Source organism: Aotus nancymaae, unplaced genomic scaffold, assembly GCF_030222135.1.
Source record: "Aotus nancymaae isolate 86718 unplaced genomic scaffold, 86718_ANA_hifiasm-v0.15.2.pri h1tg000040l, whole genome shotgun sequence".
Lineage (NCBI taxonomy): Eukaryota > Metazoa > Chordata > Mammalia > Primates > Aotidae > Aotus > Aotus nancymaae.
The window spans coordinates 82,619,314-82,641,251 of NW_026988454.1; the positions used below are offsets into that span (position 1 = coordinate 82,619,314).

General features: G+C 42.3%; 1 protein-coding gene across 3 annotated transcripts in view; it reads right to left on the reverse strand.

Moving 5' to 3' along the window:
• Window positions 1-21,938, reverse strand: part of MRAP2 (melanocortin 2 receptor accessory protein 2) — a 78,994-nt gene that overhangs the window by 51,970 nt on the left and 5,086 nt on the right. For 2 of the 3 annotated variants that reach the window (XM_012468818.3, XM_012468819.3), the window contains exon 3: window positions 4,595-4,796. The gene's annotated coding sequence lies outside the window, so the exon portion shown is untranslated. Of the gene's footprint in view, window positions 1-4,081; window positions 4,216-4,594; window positions 4,797-21,938 lie in introns of those variants that run through there. The other variant, XM_012468820.3, reaches the window with a different exon arrangement.

Consider the following 21,938-nt stretch of genomic DNA (forward strand, 5'->3'; position numbering starts at 1 on the left):
GTGATTTTATTTGATGAGCCAGTCTTATAAAGCCTGACTCCCTTGTACTCTGGAGAAGTAAACATTTTCCTTCCTGTTCTAACTGTTTCTGTCTCTAAGACTCCTTTGTCAAAAGTAAACGTAACATTAAGCAGAGATTGCTACTCTACTATTTTAACCCAAGCATATATTACCTACTCTGAGCTAGCACAACTTGTGGGACCTGCTCAAATTTACTCTTTGAGTCTAAATGCAGAAGTAAACTTTCAACCCTATTATGAGCCCAACATCTGGACCTCTTGTCCAGATATAAAATGGGTCTCATAGATTGTTTTCCCAGATTTGTAGTTGCCGCTGCAACACTGATTGAATATCCCCTCTATGTCTTTCTCCTGATGACTGATACCTAGAAGGGACAGGAAGAGGGCCTTACTGTATTCTACCCTTTCTCCTGCTTGTCCTTAGGTATAGTTAGAGATCTTATAAAATTAAGACAGAAGACAGGCATGGTGGCTGACATCTGTAATTCCAGCACTTTGGAAGGCAGAGGCAGGAAGATCACTTGACATCAGGAGTTAGAGACCAGGTTGGCCAACAAATAAAATGCTGTCTCTACTAAAAATACAAAAATTAGACGAGGATGGTGGTATATACCTGTAATCCCAACTACTTGGGAGGCTAGGGCATGGAATCACTTGAACCCAGGAGACAGAGCTTACAGTGAGCAGAGACTGCACCACTGCACTCCAGCCTGGGCAACAGTGACATTGACATGGAGCAGGGAACCCCTCTTAGGGGCTTGTGGGTTCCCCACCCCCAATCATGGAAATAAAGGAAAATCTTGAGTTCCTTCAAGGTAAATTCCAGGCACCTAGCTTGCTCTGAGAGGTAAATAAGCAACCTGATAATCAAATAAGGGACCTGGCGCAAGTCAGAGCCATGAACTGTAGCTAACATTCTTTTCTGGTGACCCTAAATTTTCAAACAAATCTTCTCTTCCTTAACCAACTGCAAATAGAAAAATCTTTGAATCTACCCAAGAACCTATAAGCCCCCACTTCAAGATATCCCACCCTTTTGGGGCAAAACCAATGTATAACCTCCATGTATTGATTTATGATTTCGCCTGTAACTTCTTTCCTGAACTTTACCCCTGCCTTTAAAAATCCTTGCTTGCAAGCCATCAGGGAGGCCAGGATTTAAGCATTTGTTGTCCGATCCTCTTTGCTTGGCACCCTGCAAATAAACGCTTTCCTTTCTACTGTTCAAACCTCAGTGTGGACACCTGGTCTCACTGTGCCAGGTGAGCAGACCCCAGTTCAGTTCTATAACAAAATGCCTCTGCACAGGCAGGACACACTTTAAATTGTCTTCTGATGGGAGGAGGTAAGTGTCCCTGAATTATTTGGAGGTGCCTGGCTTTGGGAACCTCCCATTTATAAAATGGAAATAATGAGTCACTTTGCTGTGAGAACGAAAGTAGACTGTGCATAGACCTAGCCAAGTTGCTGTCACACTTAAGACATTAAAAAGTAAAAAATAAAATAAAATCAAAGTAGGCCAGACACTGTGGCTCATGCATTTAATCTTAGCATTTTGGGAGGTAGAGGCAGGCAGATCACTTGAGGCCAGAAGTTCAAGAACAGCCTGGGCAACAGGACGAAACCCCATCTGTACAAATAATAAAAAATTAGCCGCGCATGGTGGCTCATGCCTGTAGTCCCAGCTACTTGAGAGGCTGAGGAGGAAGATCACTTGAGCTTGGGAAATCGAGGCTGCATTGAGCTGGGATTTTGCCACTGCACTCCAGCCTGGGTGACAGAGTGAGACCCTAAGTCAATAAATAAAGTAAAACTTAGGAAAAAAGCCAAAATAAGAAAAATTAAACAAAAAAAAGACTAGACAGAAAATGACACAATGAGGCATTATTCAGTAATCCTCCAAATATCATAGCTTAGTATAATAATAGTTGCTTAAACATATTATACAAACATCATAAGAATATTGTTCTTAAAATATTTTTTGTACTCCAAGTAATAAAAACATTTCCCGTGAAAGCTACAAAGGACAGATGTTATATTTATGTGATAAAATACCTCAGCATCTGGGAGCCAACAGAAATGGGGAGGAGGAAGCCAACACCTTTCCAGAATATGTTGATGATATAATTTGCAAGGTAAAAAAAAGATGGCCCCCACTGTGACCAGAGTAGGGCTATCCCGGAAGGTTGAAAGGTGACAGCCAGCGATGGGTATGAATACTCACGCAGAGGCAGCAGGATCAGCAACACAGAACAGGACACATGAATCACCAGCGCACAGTACACAAAACGGAGTTTTCCCTTGCTCATGCAATGCACTCTGACGTCTTGTCTTCCTTTCTCTTGGCCTTCACGTTTTAAAAACCGCTGTTTGCAATTCACTAAACTTATCATTAGCCTAAATGAGTCACAGCCCACATTGGAAGACAATTGGATACAGCATACCCTAATCTATAGCCCAGGAGATTGCTAGAAAGGGGAAGGGAGTTGGTTTAGCACAAGTCTTTGTAAATGCTTCCCAAAGTAGTTTTGAGCTATCTTCTAAAAGAATTTGTTCTAGAATGTTGCCAGGATTCAATGTTTCCCTCTTATGAAAAGTCTCTTGGGTCCGTTCTCATCCCTCATACCTGCACAAAGATGACTGCCACTGCTTTCACTACTCTAGGACGTAGTGAAAAAAATATTGTCAAAATATTTCATTGTACACCTGGTAATGAAACTGAGCTTAAAAAAGAAAAAAAAACAAATCAGTGATGAGATTTTGCCATTTGTTTTTTGAACAATCCAGTACAGTTTCAGGCTTTGAGACCCTCTTTAAGGGGTTTAGGTTGGGCTTCTCATTTTGAAAGAAAGATACAGTCTCAGATCAACTCTTCCTTTTCCTATCACCTGTTAATATCACCTATTCTTCCATAAACACTGAATGATCTTCCTTATAAGAACAAAACTCCTTGTGGGCACCGCAGCTAATAGGGGCCTCTGGCTTTCCCGACCTTATCCTTGCAGGCCCAGGTCACTCTCCTGCACCTCTTCTTGGCGATGTACCCCATGCGATCTACCTAAAGGACACTAGACTCACAGTCCTAGCTTCCAGACCCCTACTCCCCACTATTACTTAAGCGGGGAAGTCAGCTTGGAAAACGTATTTAATATTGCAATCTAATTTTCTCCACCTGCAAACTGAAAATATTACTACTTACTTTTGGAGTTTTCGTAAGAATTAATTTACGCATGAGAGTTCTGTTCTCCTGTCTCCCTAGACACTTACCCTCAAGCTTCTTTTGCTTTCAAAATACCAGTGTTTCACTGTTGTCAAACTAAATGCAGAGTAGTACCTGAGGTTCCGTACCATCTAACAAGCTGTAGAAACCACAAAGCCTCCAAACAGATTTCTGCAGAGACTATGCTTTGCCTTCCTTAATTCATTACGCAGAAAAGATGGGAGAGGCGCGAGGCGTTACGGGGCGGCAGGGGGGGAAAGTGTTGTGAAACCCCTATTTCTCTCTTATCAGTAAAATGACCTGCGAGCAGGCCCCCCAGTCCAAACGAAAAGAATGAGCAACTGTCAAGCCAGGGATCACCTGAGAACCCGCCCAATGCATGGGTGAGCACCCGGGGCCAGGGGCCGGCACATTTCCCCGGTCCAGGGGGGCTCTCTCAGTTGCAGTGCACCGAGGCTGCAGGAGGACCAGAGCAAGGGAAGTTTTCTCAGCTGCGGGAAAGGTTGTGCCTCGGCCTCTGGGGCCGAGCAGAGGGGAGGAAGCCCACCCAAGCCCCGAGCGCTGCCGCTTCCAGGCTGTTCGGATGCCCAGCGGCGTCCACAAGCACATCCGCGGGCTACCGAGGTTTTAAACTTGGTGCTCTCCATGGGGGTCCACACTCTTCCCCCAGGCGTCCTCACACACCAGTTCGCCTCCTCCCACCCCATTCTCCAACCTCTCCAAACTGAAGACCTCCCCCAAACCCAAGCGAGCCCTACTGCCTTGACCGAAGCCGCACGCGCCCCGCACCCCGCGCCCGGGCTTTGCTCGGCCCTGGGCGCCCTGTCCCGCCCGTGGTTACCGGCTGGGGCGCCCCGACCCGTGGGCTCGGCCCTGGTCCCAGCTCCTGGCTCCTCCGAGGTGCGCGAGCAGCAGCGCCGCCGCCGCCGCCGCCGCCGCCGCCCCAGCTGCCTCCCACCTCCCAGGGCGGGCGAGAAGCTCGTGGCTCTTTGGTGCTGCAGAGACGCGCGCTCCCGACCCGCGGCGGAGGCGGCGCGGGGCGCTGGAGCCGGGGCTGGAGCGCGGGAGCCGCCTCCCAGCGCGGGCCGCCTTGGCCAAGAGGAGGTGAGCTTTGCCGCTCCTTTTCCTGCTCAATTTGCCCCTCCGAGTCCGGGTCAGAGCGTTAGTCAGAGAACTCTTTGCTATCCCGGGCTCTGCAGTGCGTCCCTCGAACCAACTTCGGGTAACAGGAACTCATTAGCTGAGCGAGAGGGAGTGGGGCAGCATGAATGGAGATTTATGAAAAATCGGCAGCACTGAGTTCAAGTTCCGTAAGGCCGTAGCCCCCCCAATAATGTGCTGCTCCAATTACTACCTCAATAGTTTCTCTTCCTGCCCACTGGTCCAGGTGTCAAAGGGCAGTCGAATGTTCAAATGGGGTCCCAAAGGGCTAGCACTGGGCCGGGAGTAGTTACAGCATAGCAGAGCTGGCTCATCTCTTCCTTCCTTGAGTCCATATTGCACGCCAGGCATTGATCTGGGCGCTGGGGATACAGATTCTTGGTGCTTGCATTCTACTAAAGAGACAGGTATAAACATAATAAATAACTAAAATACATAGTATGGGAGACAGTGATGAAGTGCAGCAGACAAAAAAGAAGGGATGAAATGGGATAATATTTGGTAGTAGGGGGTGCATTTTTAAATGGGATGGTCGAAGATGGCCTCACAGTGAAGTAAAGATCTAAAGGAGATGAGAAGTTACGCTGGTATCTGGAGAGAAAGCACTTGCTGGGTGGCAGGCACTGAGATGTTCTTTATTGCACCTGCTCATTTTTTTTTACTACTCTCCATATGCCATATTAGACTGGTATTACCACCATTTCCATTTTACTGATGAGAAACTGTAGCTTAGGAAGGTTAAAGGAACTGCCCAAGGTCATATGTTAGTCAATAGAGGAGCTTGCCTTCAAGGTTAGGAAGCCCAGAACCATACTTAAGCCACGATTATACAGTAACAGGGGAAATGCGGCACCCATGCAGGCTGGTGACAGTGTGATGAACTCAATCTGGTGCTGCCAGAACAGGATTCCTGAAAATGACATCTCATCACTGATTTGTTTTTTTTTTTTTTTTAAGCTCAGTTTCATTACCAGGTGTACAATGAAATATTTTGAAAATCATCTTTTTTTTTCTTTTTTTAAATTTTATTTTAAGTTGTGGGATACATGTGCAGAATGTGCAGGATTGTTATATAGGTATACATGTGCCATGGTGGCTTGCTGCACCTATCAACCCATCATCTAGGTTTTAAGCCCCACATGCATTAGGTATTTGTCCTAATGCTCTCCGTCCCCTTGCCCCCCACCTCCTGACCAGCCCCAGTGTGTGATGTTCCCCTCCCTGTGTCCATGTGTTCTCATTGTTCAACTCCCACTTATGAGTGAGAACATGAGGTGTTTGGTTTTCTATTCCTGTGTTAGTTTGCTGAGAATGATGGTTTCCAGCTTCATCCATGTCTCTGCAAAGGACACGAACTCATTCCTTTTTATGGCTGCATAGCATTCCATTGTGTATATGTGCCACATTTTCTTTAGCCAGTCTATCACTGGTAGGCATTTGGAGTGAACAGGCAACCTACCGAATGGGAGAACATTTTTACAATCTATCCATCTGACAAAGGTCTAATATCCAGAATCTACAAGGAACTTAAACAAGTTTACAATAACAAAACAACCCCAACAAAAAAATGAGCGAAGGATATGAAAAAATACTTCTCAAAAGAAGACATTTATGCAGCCAACAACAAACATATGAAAAAAAGCTCATCATCACCGGTCATTAGAGAAAACCATCTTTATAGCATGTGTGTGTATCTTCTGCCTCATCCACAAGCAGTTTAATTCTAAATAACATAATTTGACAATCTGTGCTAAGATTTGTTAGTCATTCCCCAAGTGTCCTCACAGGTTCCAGTTGCACATTCCTGTTCGTGGGGATGTGATTCCTCACCCCTGCAGTACAGCCTGTGCCAAGTGTCTTCAGGGCATCGTGAAGCAGAGTGACAGAACTGCTGCTTCTGAGAGGCTACGGCGTGAACAGGCTAGTTTCTGCCTTAGCCGTCAGCATCAGATGGCCTTGTTCTGGGCAGAGTGTCAACGGCTCCAGACAGAAAATCAGGGCACATTGTACTTTGTGAAAAAGGCAGGTCACTAACCATTAGTTTCAGAAGCGGAAACTGCAGCATCTGATGAAAGAATAACATCAATAGGATGGCCGAGCCCACAATTCTCTCCTAGGCACTCTACCTCCCATGGTTACATTGATTGTTTTCCTTCCTCTACTATCAGCAAAAATCTTTTGATCTTTCCTTCGGGGTTCCTCTCAAACACCACTTCTCCCAGAAAGCCTTCCTCATTGTCTCAGCTACAAATGAACGCTTAATCTAAAATCTGATACTTCTCTTATGGCACCTGACATTTTCTACTTTATTTTTAAATTTAGCCTATACTGCATACCTTAACCCCTCCACAGGCCAAATATTAATTTATATTTAATTTCTCCGCAGGTCCTAGCATAATGTCTTCTACCCAGAAGACATTCAGTGAATATATTTTTAGTGTTGTTGTTAATAAATTAAACTGCAAGAATACAGCTTCATTGTCTTTTAATTTTGTCTTTTCATTCCAAGATAACTCACAGAAATTTAGTGACAGGAGTGAGTTATATGTGGCTATAGCTATTGATTATCAATATAAGTTGACGATGGTTTGCCTTGAGGTAAATTCCATTTGCCCTACTTTGAGATTAGAAAACTGAGGCTTTACAGTAATTTCCCTTAGGTCACAATATTAGTCTTCGAGAGAGCCAGGATTTAAACCCAGCACTGTTTGGCTCCAAAATGAGCTCACCACAAGCTCATAATCCTCCTCATTCAGTAATTCATGAATGAATGCATTCATTTGATGTTTCAACAAATATTTACCGTGCTCAGCTCTGTCCTAGACACCAAGAAAACAGTAATGATCAGAGCAGTCCTTGTCCTCGAAATGCTCACAATCCTGTAGAAAGGTCAAAGGTAAGGAAATAATGAAAAGTGAGTATTATAAACCTTTTAGAGTCATGGAGGCCCTAGAGAAACGCTTGAAAAGAGGAACGCTTGGTTTTACCTTAGGTTATGGGAAGTAGGAGATGACAGTAAGGATTCTCTAAGAAGATAGAATGTAATTTTAATTTTGAAGTTTGTTACAATGATAATGAAGGAAAGCATATGGTAGACAGAGGAAAGAGTGCTTGCAAAAATACAAGCATGGAAGAATACAATGCATTCAGAGAATGGCTATGCTGATTCAGGAGGGCTGCAGCATGGTGAGAGCAGAGTTGACATGAGGCTCGAAAGGTAAGCAGGGCCAAATCACAAGAGGTACACAGAGTAGCTTTATGAAGTTCATTACCCCCTTAATATGTATAAAGAATCATGGCTATGTATGTCAATTTTTCAGGGTAGAGTTTATCTGACTTTAGTCAAATTCTCAAAGAGACTGAATGACCCAGGGCTAGGAAGTGGGGAAGTCACTTTCCTTTCCCACAGCCTTCCATTGGTCCATGGACTACAAAAAAATCCCAAGGAATTGCAACATCAGTCAAGATATGCTGGATACCTGGAGTGGGGTGGGTGCAATGCTCACCCCTGCCAAATCACCTCCAAACACGTAGTGGCACTGACATCCCTGGACAAGGATAGCTAAGACCCTCGTCCTCCCAGCACCTGCACCCATGTGCCCTCCAAGGGTGGAAGGAAGGGGTTGCTCAGTGGCCAGAAGGCCAGGAGACAGGGAGGCAGCTAAGAGTGTGTCCCGAGAAGGTGGCAGAAAGCAGGACCACAGAGAGCCACAACTCTAAGCCCTAAATGCATACTTCATTGCCTCATCTGACTTCAATCACTGCGATGGGCTGCATGGTGTCACCCAAAATTCATATGTCCTAAGCCTCAGTAACTCAGAATGGAGATAGGGCCTTTAAAAAGGTGATTAGGTTTAATGAGGTCATATGGGTGGGCCCTAGTCCAATCTGACTGGTGTGATAAGAAGAGACTAGTACATAGAGAGACACCGAGGGGCCTATGGATACAGAAGGATGCCAGTGTGAAGAGGCAGCATGGGGTGGCTATCTGCAAGGCAAGGAGAGAAGCCTGGAACAGAGCCTTTCCTGACGGCCCTCAGAGGAAACCTACCCTGCTGGCACCTTGCTTTTGGCCTTCACTTCCAGAATTGTGAGAAAATACATTTCTATTGGTTAAGCCACCCAGCCTGTGGTATATGGTTATGGTAGCCTGAGCAGACTGATAGACTTATAGAATACCAATTCAAATTTCAACAATAACGTTTTAAGCATTCCAAGATGGTGACCACAGAGCATTAAATCCCAAGGGAAGGGCCCCTCTAGGCATGGTGTCCACTGCATCAGTCATAAGGCCATGAAGCAAGGCCTTGGGACTTGGGAAATGAAGATCTGAAGACAGCCTGGGGTCCATCGGTGAAGTGGTGTGGTTAAAGCTTGGGGATGGGTGAGATTACTTCTCGGAAACATAAAGTGAGAAGAGAAGAGGGCTGATGTCAGAAACGGCAACTAGGGACACAGAGGTGAACAAGAGGAGATGGAATCCAGTGGAGAAATGGGCAATAATGTCTAAGACCCAAGGACATGTACTTAGGAACCAAATCCCATGGGCCCTAGCCTGGAGGTCATGTGATAGGCGTTGAGGCCAGGTTGCTACTGGTTAAAGAGTAGGTAGTGCAATTACAGGCTACTCTTCTAAGCAGGCTTGGGAGGAAGGAAGAGAATAGGGCTAGTGAGGCCCTTGTGCACATTTATGGGAAGCAGGAGATCAGGAGTACTAATATCTAGCCCATGCCCAGTTGCCAAAACTAAATCAGCCTGCTGGAAGGGCCAGCGGAAGGCCTTCTAATCAAGGCTCCGAATGGCCTAGGCCTGAATCACAGAGCTGGAGCTGGAGCTTTTCTTGTATATATATATTTTTTATCTGAGTCCTCTCCCTAGCTCCATGAGAGAAGCAACTGGTCTGCCTCCATGTAGCCCCCAGAACAGCGCACATAGTAGGCACAGAAACAAATGTTGAATAAGCCAGTGGGATGCAGAGTCAAGGGAAAGGTTGTGCTCATTTTGCTTTGTCTTTATTCATTTGTTTCAGATGAGAGACATAAACATGTTTCTAGATTGAGCAAAAGGACCCCAAAGGAAGAGAGGTTGAAGATAAGAGTTGAGAGAGGAAATAATTGATGAAATAAGATAATAAAGAGTAAGAAAATAAATCAAGAGAACTTCTGGAGGGAAAAAAACCCTGAATTATTTTTCAGGAAATTTAATTATTTAGTCATTCAATGATCAGTATCTTCACGGTCCTGGACCCTTCTGGGGTTGGGGAACTGAAGGGTTGGAGGGCCAGGGTGGATACAAAAGAAAATATAAGATATATTCCCTTCCATTTGTTTAAGGTGACACCATCTAGTTAAGAAGTCTTTTATGGAAAAAATACACAGCAGTGAAACACAGCAAGAATGTTCCCAGGAGTCTGAGTAATAAAGAAAGATCTGAAAACAGAGTACCGAGAAAATGCCCAGAGGCATTACAGCAGAGGTGGAGAGGAGATAGGGAAAAGGAAGTAGAGAGAAAATAAGGGAACAGGAGCTCTCTTGGCAGTGGGCCAGCTAGCAGCTCTCAGTATCAGGGAAACAGGGGCTCAGTGTCAATTCAAGACCTGGGCAGCTCCATTTATTTTCCAATTGATTAGGACCAGTGCCAGCAGTCAAGCCCAGCAGGAAGCAGTAAAATCAAGACTTGTCTCAGAGAAGGACACATCCTTGATAGTTAATATATCTGGCCATGGAGAGCCTGGCTTTTTTATAATGAGTCCAACAGCAAAGCCAGGACCAACTGAAGAAAGAGATGAGAAAGAAAAACTGACATTGTTTTCAGGTGTTAAAATACATACTATGACACGGTAACATCTCTAAGGAAACTATTGTTTCCTTGTTTCCTTAAAGACTAGCATAATCTATCATCCAGTCGAATCAAAGGCAAAACCACACACACACACAGGAACCCAGGAATTCTACTAGCTAAAGCCATCCCAGGGAGCAGCAAGTACAACTCATATCAAGGATATAGTTTCATCCTTCTGCTCAGTTAAGTTTCAGAAAATAAATGGGAGGAGTGAGTGTTCAGAAACCCCAAGGCTTCCAAGATGTGAGGAGTGCAGACTGCAGATGGTCATGTTCTCACCATAATCGCTCCCATCTCATTAATGGCAATAATTAGCTGCCCATTTCTTTCTTAGGTGATTTGAGGGTTTACTGCATATTATAAACTTTTTTCTTGCTCTTTGGCATAAATTGGATTTCATTTGCTTCGTCTCGGTTTTATACTGTTGGTCTTTTCTAATTAGCACAATTCTTCCTGAATATATGTGTACTGTTTTCTCTTGCCAATCATTCCTTTTTATTCCAGGGAACACATGCCAGGGCACTGCACACCCCTGCAGGCACATACATACAGGACCTCAGCCCCTACCTCCTGGTAATATTCATCTCTCCTTTCCCTTCCAATGTTTAATTATTTACTCGAAGCTTCCCTTTTGCTGCTAATCCTATTGTTTTGTTCCTTCAGTAGAACTGCACAGACTTCCACCCACACAACATGGCACTAGGCAGACAAAACATCTGATATATTTTAGCTCATGCTTGGCGTTCAATCAAGAAGACAAAGCTGTGAGCCATGCTGAAATGCCAACTAAAATTCATTTTGCACTACCAGCGAGATGGCACACTGAGGAGAAACTGTAGCCTCATGGTGATCACATGTAGCCCTAGGCTCTAACACTTGCAAATTTCTTTCCCTCAAAATTGAATTGGTGCATTTTGAAGTGAAATCCTGATAGCTTCTTGTTTACTATCACACAATAATGAGGAAGCTTCGGTTTATTGGCACGGAGCTCAGCCACTCTCAGAGAGCAAATGGTAAAGAAAGACTAGCTTGTCCTGGTGCCTTGCTTCTTGCTATAGCTTCACTTGTGTCACAGCCAATATAAGGCATGACAGAATTATTCCAAGATGGAGAAATACATTGAGCCTAGACACTGGCTGTTACAGCTGTGTTGGGGGAGTCCGCACATACTCATGCCCCCTCTCTTTCCCACATGCCTGCACAACTGTCTATGCAGTGCAGGGAAGATGAGGGCTTGCAGCCCTGGGTGGTTTCATCTGCCCCTGAGGGTCACTTTTCCCTTCCTAGTTCCTTTACCTCAAAGATATTCTGTGATCACTATCTGCGTGTTGAAAGCATTCAGCATTCTTCTGCCTCTTCTCAAATTATCTCTAATGCTATTCTTAACATCTCTGATGATCCTACCAAAATTCATGCCCATTTTGCAGTAACTGACTCAATGTGAAGAAGATGAATAATAAAAAGAAGGAGCTGTGTGTGTGTGTGTGTGTGTGTGTGTATCTGGGTATATGTGTCTGTGTATAAAATCTCAGAAATAAATGTTGAAATAAATATGAAATATTGGGCTGGGCGTGGTGGCTCACATCTGTAATCTCAGCACTTTGGGAAGCCAAGGAGGGCAGATCACGAGGTCAGGATTTCTAGACCAGCCTGGTCAACAACATAGTGAAACCCTGTCTCTACTGAAAATACAAACATTAGCCGGGCATGGTGGTGCACACCTGTAGTACCAGCTACTCAGGAGGCTGCGGCAGGAGAATTGCTTGAACCCAGGAGGCAGAGGTTGTGGTGAGCCAAGATTATGCCACTGCACTCCAGCCTGGGCAACAAAGTGAGACTCCATCTCAAAAACAATAAATAAATAAATAAGAAATATTTGAATTTATTATTATTTAAAGGTAATAGCACTTTTTGGAAAACAAAATAGAAGAAAGAATCCTCATAACTTCACTACTGTAAAACCACCAATGATAGCATTTTGTACTTTTATTAATTTTGAAAAAATTATTTTTAATTTTTATAGATACATAATAGTTGTAAATATTTATGGGGTAAATGTAATATTTGGTACCAGTGTATCAGTATGTAACGATCAAAGCAGGGTAACTGGGATATCCATAACCTAAAGCATTAACATTTCTTTGTGTTAGGAACATTCTAATTCTACTTTTTAGTTATTTTGAAATACACAATAAGCTATTGTAAACTATAGTCGACCTACTGGGTTACTGAACACTAGATTTTTTTTCTTTATTTAACTATATTTTTGTACCCATTAACCGACTCCTCTTTATCCTCTCTCCCCATTACTCTTCCCAGGGTCTGGGAACCATCATTCTGCTCTCTATCTCCATGAGTTCAATGATTTTTTTAGCTCTCATACATAAGTGAGAGAATGAGATATTTGTCTTTCTGTATCAGTTGTATTTTACTTAACATATTGCATTTACTCTTAGACTGTTGTAAAACATGGCTGTTTACATAGTAACCATTTGGTGTATTAGTCCATTCTTGAACTGCTATACAGACATACCAGAGACTGGACAATTTGTAAAGAAGAGGGGTTTAATCAGCTCATGTTTCTGTGGGCTATACAGGCTTCTGCTTCTGGGGAAGCCTCAGAAAACTTACAAACATGGTGGAAGGTGAAAAAGAAGCAAGCACATCTCATACGGCCAGCAGGAGAGAGAGAGAGAAGGAGTGGGGTGCTACATAATTCCAAAAAACCAGATCTTGTGAGAACTTTATCACAAGAAAGTCAAGGGGGAAATTCACCCCAATAATTCAATCTCCTCCCACCTCCCACTGGAAATTACAATTCAACATGAGATTTGGGTGGGGGACACAGAGCCAAACCATATCATACAGCACCTTTAAATGAGTATATTGTAGGCATTTTCTATATGGTTACATAATTTTATAAGCCTCAACTCTTTTTTGAGAGGGGTGTCTTGCTATATTACCTAAGCTGACCTTAAATTCCAGGGCTCAAGTGATCCTCCCACCTCAGCCTCCTGAGTAGCCAGTACTATAGGCAGACACCACTGCACCTGAATCCAAATATCAACTGTTAATGGCTGAGTAGACACCATTGTTTATTTAACTACCTCATTATTGATAGACATTTAGGTGGACTCCAGATTTTTTTCTACTGTAGCTATTGCTGCAATGATATTTATATTTATCTTATATAAAGGCAGATATGATAAAATACACAGCTATATGACAGATATTACAAAATATAGTTATTCTCTCTGTACCTTAACATTCATTTCACATTTGCAGAAATTTTTCAGATGTCTACCAACGGGTAAGTCAAGCAATATTTAGCTTTGCAAGCAAGGGCCCTCTGTGGGTAACAGCAGACATATACCAATAAAAGTTTTTGTTGTCATTTTTGTTAAAAAACCCTAAATTTCTCCTTATCTTATTAATAACATATGTAATTATTAAATGCCTTGTGTTTATAAATAAGAAATCATCCCATTTAGCCTGGACATGATAAATCTGAGGGCAGGGAGAGGTGATAACTGTCATCAAGTGTCTGAACGCCCAGAAACTGAGGAAGACTTTCTCTGGCCTCAGGTGAAAGCAGGCTTCAGCTGAGTGAGGGGAACTTCTGCCAGGGGGCCCATAGGGTGCCCCCTTGGTGGCTGTGATCTGTAACAGGCTGGATAAGCCCCTGGCAAGGACAGAGTTAAGGCATTCATCAAACTGCAAAGCTGGATTATGTACTCATTAAGATCCCTTCCAGCCCTGAGAAGCAGTGACTCTAGAAGTTATATATAATGAGTGTTTTCCTTTTGTAAGATACAATATAATTGATTACCATAGTATTGAATAGTTTAAAGTGAGAAGGTGAGTTCTTTTATTATGACGTACATGCATTCAATAAATTTGTATTGTGAATTCATCATGATTCAGGCATTGTTTTAGATGCAAGGGCTCCAAGAGTGAACAGACAAAAATCCATGCCTAAAAATCATTTCAAAATGATTCACATGTTTTCTGGTTTGACTCCATGATGATCGCCTGAGACATGTAGAGCAGATATTTTCCCTGCTAAGAATGAAGAAACTAAAACTTAAAAAGGTTCAATGACCTCCCCAGGAAAACACAGAGGGTTAAGGAAGAATGACGACTCAGCCCATGTGGATGGGATGGCTCCCGGCACTTTGGGAGGCTGAAGCTGGAGGATCACTTGGGCTCAAGAGTCCAAGATCAGCCTGGATAACATAGTGAGATCTTGACTCCAAAAAATTTAAAAATTAGCAGGGCATATTGGCATGCATCTGTAGTCCCAGCTACTCCAGAGGATGAGGTAGGAGGATTGTTGGAGCCCAGGATTTCGAGGTTGCAGTGAGCTGTGATTGCACCGCTGCACTCCAGCCTGGGCAACAGAGCAAGACTCTATCTCAAAAACAAACAAACAAATAAATAAATATGAAAATTCAGCCCTGGTGGCTCCTGCTCTGTTGTTCCACACCTGCCATATTTCCTCACCTGGGGCCCCTGCATGTGGAGAGGAGCTCGTATTTCTGCAGTCCCACCTCAGACTTCTGGAGTGGGCAACATATCCTGAGTTTCCTAAACATTACCACATATTTTATGCTACAAATAAAAGTTGCAGAAAGAAGCAATGCTCTTTACAAGCCTAATATATTTTAATTTCTAAGCTAAGAAGTTCTCAAAGGCTGACATTACCTCTTACTCATTTTTGAATACCCCATGTCTGGCACATAACATGTGCTTTATCAGTGTTTATTAATGGATAACCACAAGTCACAACAAACAAACACTAGTCTTATATTGTGTTTTTAAAATATGTTGTTCTTTTGAAGATATAGTACCTCAGAAATGGGAAGTTTTGGTGTTTCATATGACTTCTAAGAAACTGGAAGAGTAAGGTAAAGATCTGTGTATTGACAACATAAATGTTTAGTAAAATGAGCAGGACTGGCAGGTCAGGATGTGGAAGGAGTTCAGGAGTTCGAGCCCAGCCTGGATAACACAGCAAGACCCTGTCTCTACCAATAAAAAAAAATTTTTTTTTTAATTAGCCAAACCTGGGGACACAGACCTCTAGTCCTAGCTACTTAGGAGGCTGAGGTGGGAGGATTGTTTGAGCCCAGGAGTTCAAGGCTGCAGTGAGCCATGATTGTGCCACCACACTCCAGCCTGGGTGACAGAGTGACACATTGTCTTTAAAATAAAAATGTGTAGGACTAATCCCTTGGGGAAAAGGGAGTCTGGTTTAATCTTCATTTTAAAGCATTGCTTATTTTGAGAGTTACATGATTATTTTAGTGTGCTTCAGTATATTCTGCTTAATTAAATTCTGGCCTTTAGTTTTCCAGTAATTTACCAAGTTCTCCATTATAATCACTGGATTGTATTTGCCCAGAAGTAAAGTAATCTTGTGACATCACAGATGTCCTCTGCACTTGGAAATTGAGAAAGGTAAACATATCTTTTCATGGCAGGTTTCTAGCAGGTTTCCCTCTATTTAAAGGGAAAACTTGGTGAAAAAATGGCAGCATACTCCCTCCTCATGTTCTCATTATTTGAGGACAAAGCCATGTTAAACCTGAAGTAGAAGAGGGGATATATCTATACATATACATACATACATATCATTTTAGTCCATTTAGCTATAATACCATAAACTGGATGGCTATAAACAACAAAAATCTGTTTCTCATGGTTCTATAGACTGGGAAGTCCAAGATCAAGGCACTGGTAGAATCAGTGTCTGCTTCCTGGCCATCGTAGGATGGCAGCTTCTTGCTGTTTCCTCACATGGTAGAAAGGATGAATGAACTCCCTTGGGCTCATTAATTTCATTCAAGAGGGATCTACCCTTAGAACCTATTCATGCCCCAAATGCCCCACCTCTTAATACCATCACCTAAGGGTTTAAGATTTCAAGATACGAATTTTGGGAGGACATAAACATTTAGACCATAGCACATATATAATATAAATATATTTACAAATATATTTTAATATATTAATGATACATTAATATATTACATGTAATTCATGAAGGAAGGATATTCAGTGGAAGACAAAGAGCATCAGGTGAAAATGATTTACAATACACATCTACCTAGGTAGATGGAAAAATCTGAAAAAGCTAATTACTGAAGATAGTTCTAAACTCATGTCTAATTACTGAAGATAGCTCTAAACCCATGGGTGTCCGTGCTCTAAAAAAACAATTGCTCACCATTGTTCACTTCTGAAAAATAAATTTAAAAAGCGAATTAATGGAATGAAGCTGTTTGGCAGGATCAATGTACTTATGGAGAGACAGTACAAGAGGCAGTGAGAACACAGGATCAGAGTGTCAAAGAGGTCTTGGTTGGAATCTCTGTTCTGCCATTCACTTGTTCTGTGTCGCAGTTTTTTTCATCTGTAAAGCAAGGATAAACATGGCCTCCAGGATTTTTGCAATGATGAAATGAAATTGCATACGTGGAGAGCTTAGGACGATATCTGTCATGGAGTAAATATGCACCACAGGGCAGTAGCTGTTACTCTTGATTATGCATGATGTGAACAACAATCACATGGCCACAGTTTCCAGCTTGTGGGGAAAAAATGTTCAAATCGGGATCTTTGAGTCCAAAAGCAAATAATTTTGGTATTCCCTGCAAGTCAATGAATCTGTTTCTGCTCTCTTTTGTGTGTGACAAAGCATCAGTTATCTAACCCTCACAAGTAATTTTGCTTCAATTCCAGGGTCACATAAAATGTGGCATCCCATGGCCATATTTTCCCATGTGACAAACCTGCACATCCTGCAGATGTACCCGGGAACTTAATAAAACAATTTTTTTTTAGACAAAGTATTGCTCTTGTCACCCAGGCTGGAGTGCAATTGCACAATCTCAGCTCACTGCGACCTCCACCTCCTGGGTTCAGGCAATTCTCCTGCCTCAGCCTCCCGAGTAGCTGGGATTACAGGCACCCGCCACCACGCCCAGCTAATTTTTTTGTATTTTTAGTTGAGATGGGGTTTCACCATGTTGGCCAAGCTGGTCTTGAACTCTTTACCTCAGGTAATCCTCCCGCCTCAGCCTCCCAAAGTGCTGGGATTACAGGTGTGAGCCACCGTGCCCTACCATAAAAGTGTTTTTTTTTTAAAGTGGTATCAAGAATGGTTCACTTTAAATGGGCATCATCCCAGGATTTGAATGAGTTTAGCCTCAATTAGGCTTTCCATGAAACTAAAATATCTCCCAAGAGATGCTGTAGCTGCTTTGTGTGGTTCATGTTTTGCCAGGTGTGTTTTTGTCTGTGCCTGAGAGCATTTTCTGGAGCTAGGTTGCCTCCTTTCCACAAGAAATGGTGGCTGCTTGGGAAACTCAAGCTCCTTTTTTTTTTTTTTTTTAAGGAATTCAAGCAAAACATAATGAGGACAATAAATATCTGGGCAGAAGCATTCCCAACTTAGACAGAAAATAAGTTGTTTACTATCTGCAGTTTTGGTAGATCTTAGTAACATGGCTCTGCTCTCCTCTGATGACTTTGCAACATTTGCTTTAGACATGGATTCCCTAGAGCAGTGCTCCACCCCACCCCACTGCCTCTCCTCCCACCCCACTGCCTTGCCCCACAAAGCTTTTCTGGTGAGCAGATGCTTTATCTCTGGGAAGGACAAGATTAAGCAGCAGGTCTACAGCACTTGCTCCCCTTTAAGAAGGCAGACGACATGATTGTATATTTAGAAGATCCCATTGCCTCAGCCCAAAATCTCCTTAAACTGATAAGCAACTTCAGCAAAGTCTCAGGATACAAAATCAATGTGCGAAAATCACAAGCATTCCTATACACCAATAACAGACTTAAAGAGAGCCAAATCAAGAATGAACTGCCATTCACAATTGCTACAAAGAGAATAAAATACCAAGGAATACAACTAACAAAGGATGTGAAGGACCTCTTCAGGGAGAACCACAAACAACTGCTCAAATAAGAGAGGACACAAACAGATGGAAAAACATTCCATGCTCATGGTTAGGAAGAATCAATTGTGAAAATGGCCATACTGCCCAAAGGAATTTATAGATTTAATGCTATCCCCATCAAGGTACTATTGACCTTCTTCAAAGAACTGAAAAAACCACCTTAAACTTCATATGGAACCAAAAAAGAGCCTGCATAGCCAAGAAAATCCTAAGCAAAAAGAACAAAGCCGGAGACATCATGCTACCTGACTTCAAACTATACTACAAGGCTACAGTAATCAAAACAGCATGGTACTGGTACTAAAACAGAGATATAGACCAATGGAACAAAACAGAGGCCTCGGAGGCAACACCACACATCTACAACCATCTGATCTTTGACAAACCTGACAAAAACAAGCAATAGAGAAAGGATTCCCTGTTTAATAAATGATGTTGAGAAAACTGGCTAGCTATGTGCAGAAAGCTGAAGCTGGACCCCTTCCTTACACCTTATACAAAAATTAACTCCAGATGGATTAAAGGTTTAAACATAAGACCTAACTCCATAGAAACCCTAGTAGAAAACCTAGGCAATACCATTCAGGACATAGGCACAGGCAAGGACTTCATAACTAAAACACCAAAAGCAATGGCAACAAAAGTCAAAATAGACAAATGGGATCTAATTAACTTAAGAACTTTTGCACAGCAAAAGAAACAATCATTAGTGTGAACTGACAACCAACAGAATGGGGAAAAATTTGTGCAAGGTACAAATCTGACAAAGGGCTAATATCCAGAATTTACAAAAAACTAAAACAAATTTACAAGAAAAAAAACAACCCCATCAAAAAGTGGGTGAAGGATATTAACAGACATTTTTCTTTTCAAAAGAAGACATTTATGGTACTAACAAACATGAAAAAAAGCTCATCATCACTTGTCATTAGAGAAATGCAAATCAAAACCACATTGAGATACCATCTCATGCCAGTTAGAATGGTGATCATTAAAAAATCTGAAGACAACAGAGGCTGGAGAGGATGTGGAGAAATAGAAATGCTTTACACTGTTGGTGGAGTGTAAACTAGTTCAACCATTGTGGAAGACAGTGTGGCGATTCCTCAAGGATCTAGAACTAGAAATACCATTTGACTCAGTAACCCCATTACTGGGTATATACCCAAAGGATTATAAATTGTTCTATTATAAAGACACATGCAGATGTGTGTTCACTGTGATACTGTTTACAATAGCAAAGACTTGGAACCAACCCAGATGCCCATCAATGATGGACTGGATAAAGAAAGTGTGGCACATATACACCGTGGAATACTATGCAGCCATAAAAAAGGATGAGTTCCTTTGCAGGGACATGGATAAATCTGGAAACCATCATTCTCAGCAAACTGACACAAGAACAGAAAACCAAACATGGCATAGTCTCACTCATCAGTGGGTGTTGAATAATGAGAACACATGGACACAGGGAGGGGAACATCACACACTGGGGTCTGTTGAGGGGTAGCGGGCTATGGGAAGGATAGCAGGGGGTGGAGAGATTGGGGAGGGATAACATTGGGAGAAACACCTAATGCAGGTGATGGGGGGATGGAGGCAGCAAACCACAATGGCATGTGTATACCTGTGTAACAATCCTGCAAGATCTGCACATGTACCCCAGAACTTAAAGTATAATAATAATAATAATAAAGAAGGCACAGAATCATCCATCCCCACCCCAGAATGAAATAAAAAAGATCTGTGATCTTCTCTAATCTCCTTGTAATGATGGGTCTCCCACCAAGTAAAGTGATGAAATTGCTGGTGGAAGAATCCTGTAAGGAGAGATTTAGTCATGTATAAATCTGGTTTCTGTGAATTTCTGGGGCGTGGCTCCTTGTCATAGTAAAGTAAACTATATAACTAGCTGAGTACAGAATGGAGAGGTTTCAAGATTGAAATGGCTCTCCTTTGTATAAGTAATTTGACCTGCACATATCCCTTTGATACCTCATGTGTTCTCCTGAGCCGGAGTGGAGCCAAAACTTCAAGAAAGTGCTGGACACCTGCACTGAAATCCCCACTCTCGTTCCTGCTCAGCCTATGCTTCTTGATTCCTTGTCTCCTTGAAATTAATAGTAAAGCTTGTCACTAGGGAAGACTTCTGATTTGTGTGAGTCATATTTGACATTCCCACCTGGTGACCAGTCAGAAGTCTGGTGAAGGAAGAGGGAGAGGTGTGTTCAAGTCAAGCAGCAGGCACCATGCTGGAAGCAAACTTCCTGCCTCCTTGAAGACAGGTGCCCCTTTTAAATCTCCTTTGAGATCTGCCTGCCGCATGTAAGGACCTGGGACTTGGTCCTCAAAGAAAAATTAGTCTAGATGAGTATTTAGGGATACTTAATAAGGATAAAGGGATAGAATTCAGAACCTCAAGTGGTGATGTCATTGCAATTGGACAGATTTCTCTCAAATTCAAAATAAAAAGGTTTCATTAAAAATTGCTCTTTGAATTTCCTCTAAGAATATAGCTAAGCCTATATTGTTAGAGCAGGAATGGCATACCTAACATTGTCAAATCTTGCCACATGGATTGAATGTAAAAGTAGTTAATCAAGCAAGGCAACCACGCAAAGCAGGAATGCTGATTTTTTTCCAGATAGTATGTGGATCAGTGGGCTCCTGGGGATACACACATTCTTCCATCCTATATCCAGTTCTGCCTCTTAACAATCTCACCGCTTGGTTTACAAAGTCTACCTTTGTCTTCAGACTTGTCATTTTGACTTTCTACCCATTTCCTCTTATTTTAATTCCCTCTGGGCTCAACCTTGGTAAGATCCCTGCTTGATCAGAAAAAACAAAGTTCACAAGGCACTTTGTCATGATGGAGGAAAAATAGGCTTTATTTTGTCCTATTTTGAGTATTCTGCTGTACAACACGAATCCGTAAACAGCATGTTGCCTGATTAAATTCAGAAGATGAAAGCGCATGTGGTTGCTGTAGTCACCAGAAACAGTTACTTGTGAAGTAGGGATGAGAAACTGGATGCACTGTCAGTTCCCTCGCAGGACCAGGTGAAGTCATTTACACATAAATCAGACAAATCAAGCCACATATTTCTTTAGATGGCAATTAGATTGTTTGAAAGCCAGTTCTTCCTTCTAGTTTCTGGGGCAAACTCAACTCATGATGCTGATTAGAGAACAGAGTTTCTGCCAAACTCTAATGGATGTTCCACCAGATTTTGGAAGCAGAATAAAAACAAGTCATCAAAGAGCAATCAACTGTGGGCTACATTTCAGATGTCTCATCGGCCAGGAGAGGTTTAATTCTATACCAGATGCAAGGTTTAAATCAATAACTCCTGCTTCCTTAAATCTCAGGTAGAGATCGTGGATTTCTGCATACTCTAAAGACATAAAATATAGAGTATTTGCTGCAGAATAAGAGGAGATACTAATATATACAGTAACATTCTTATCTTCCTTCCTCAAAAGACAATTATTTGTTCATATTTAACATATATTTATATGGCATTTATTACTTGCCATGCCTGGTATGAGTATCTTGTAAAGATTAACTCATTTCATCCCCATAACAACCATATGATTAGGTAAGTACTATTAATATCTTTATCCCCATTTTGCAGATGAGAAAACTGAGGCATAGAGAGCTCAAATAACTTGCTAGGGTCACCCAGCCTGCCTAGTTAAAATCTAGAGTCTGCTCCAGAA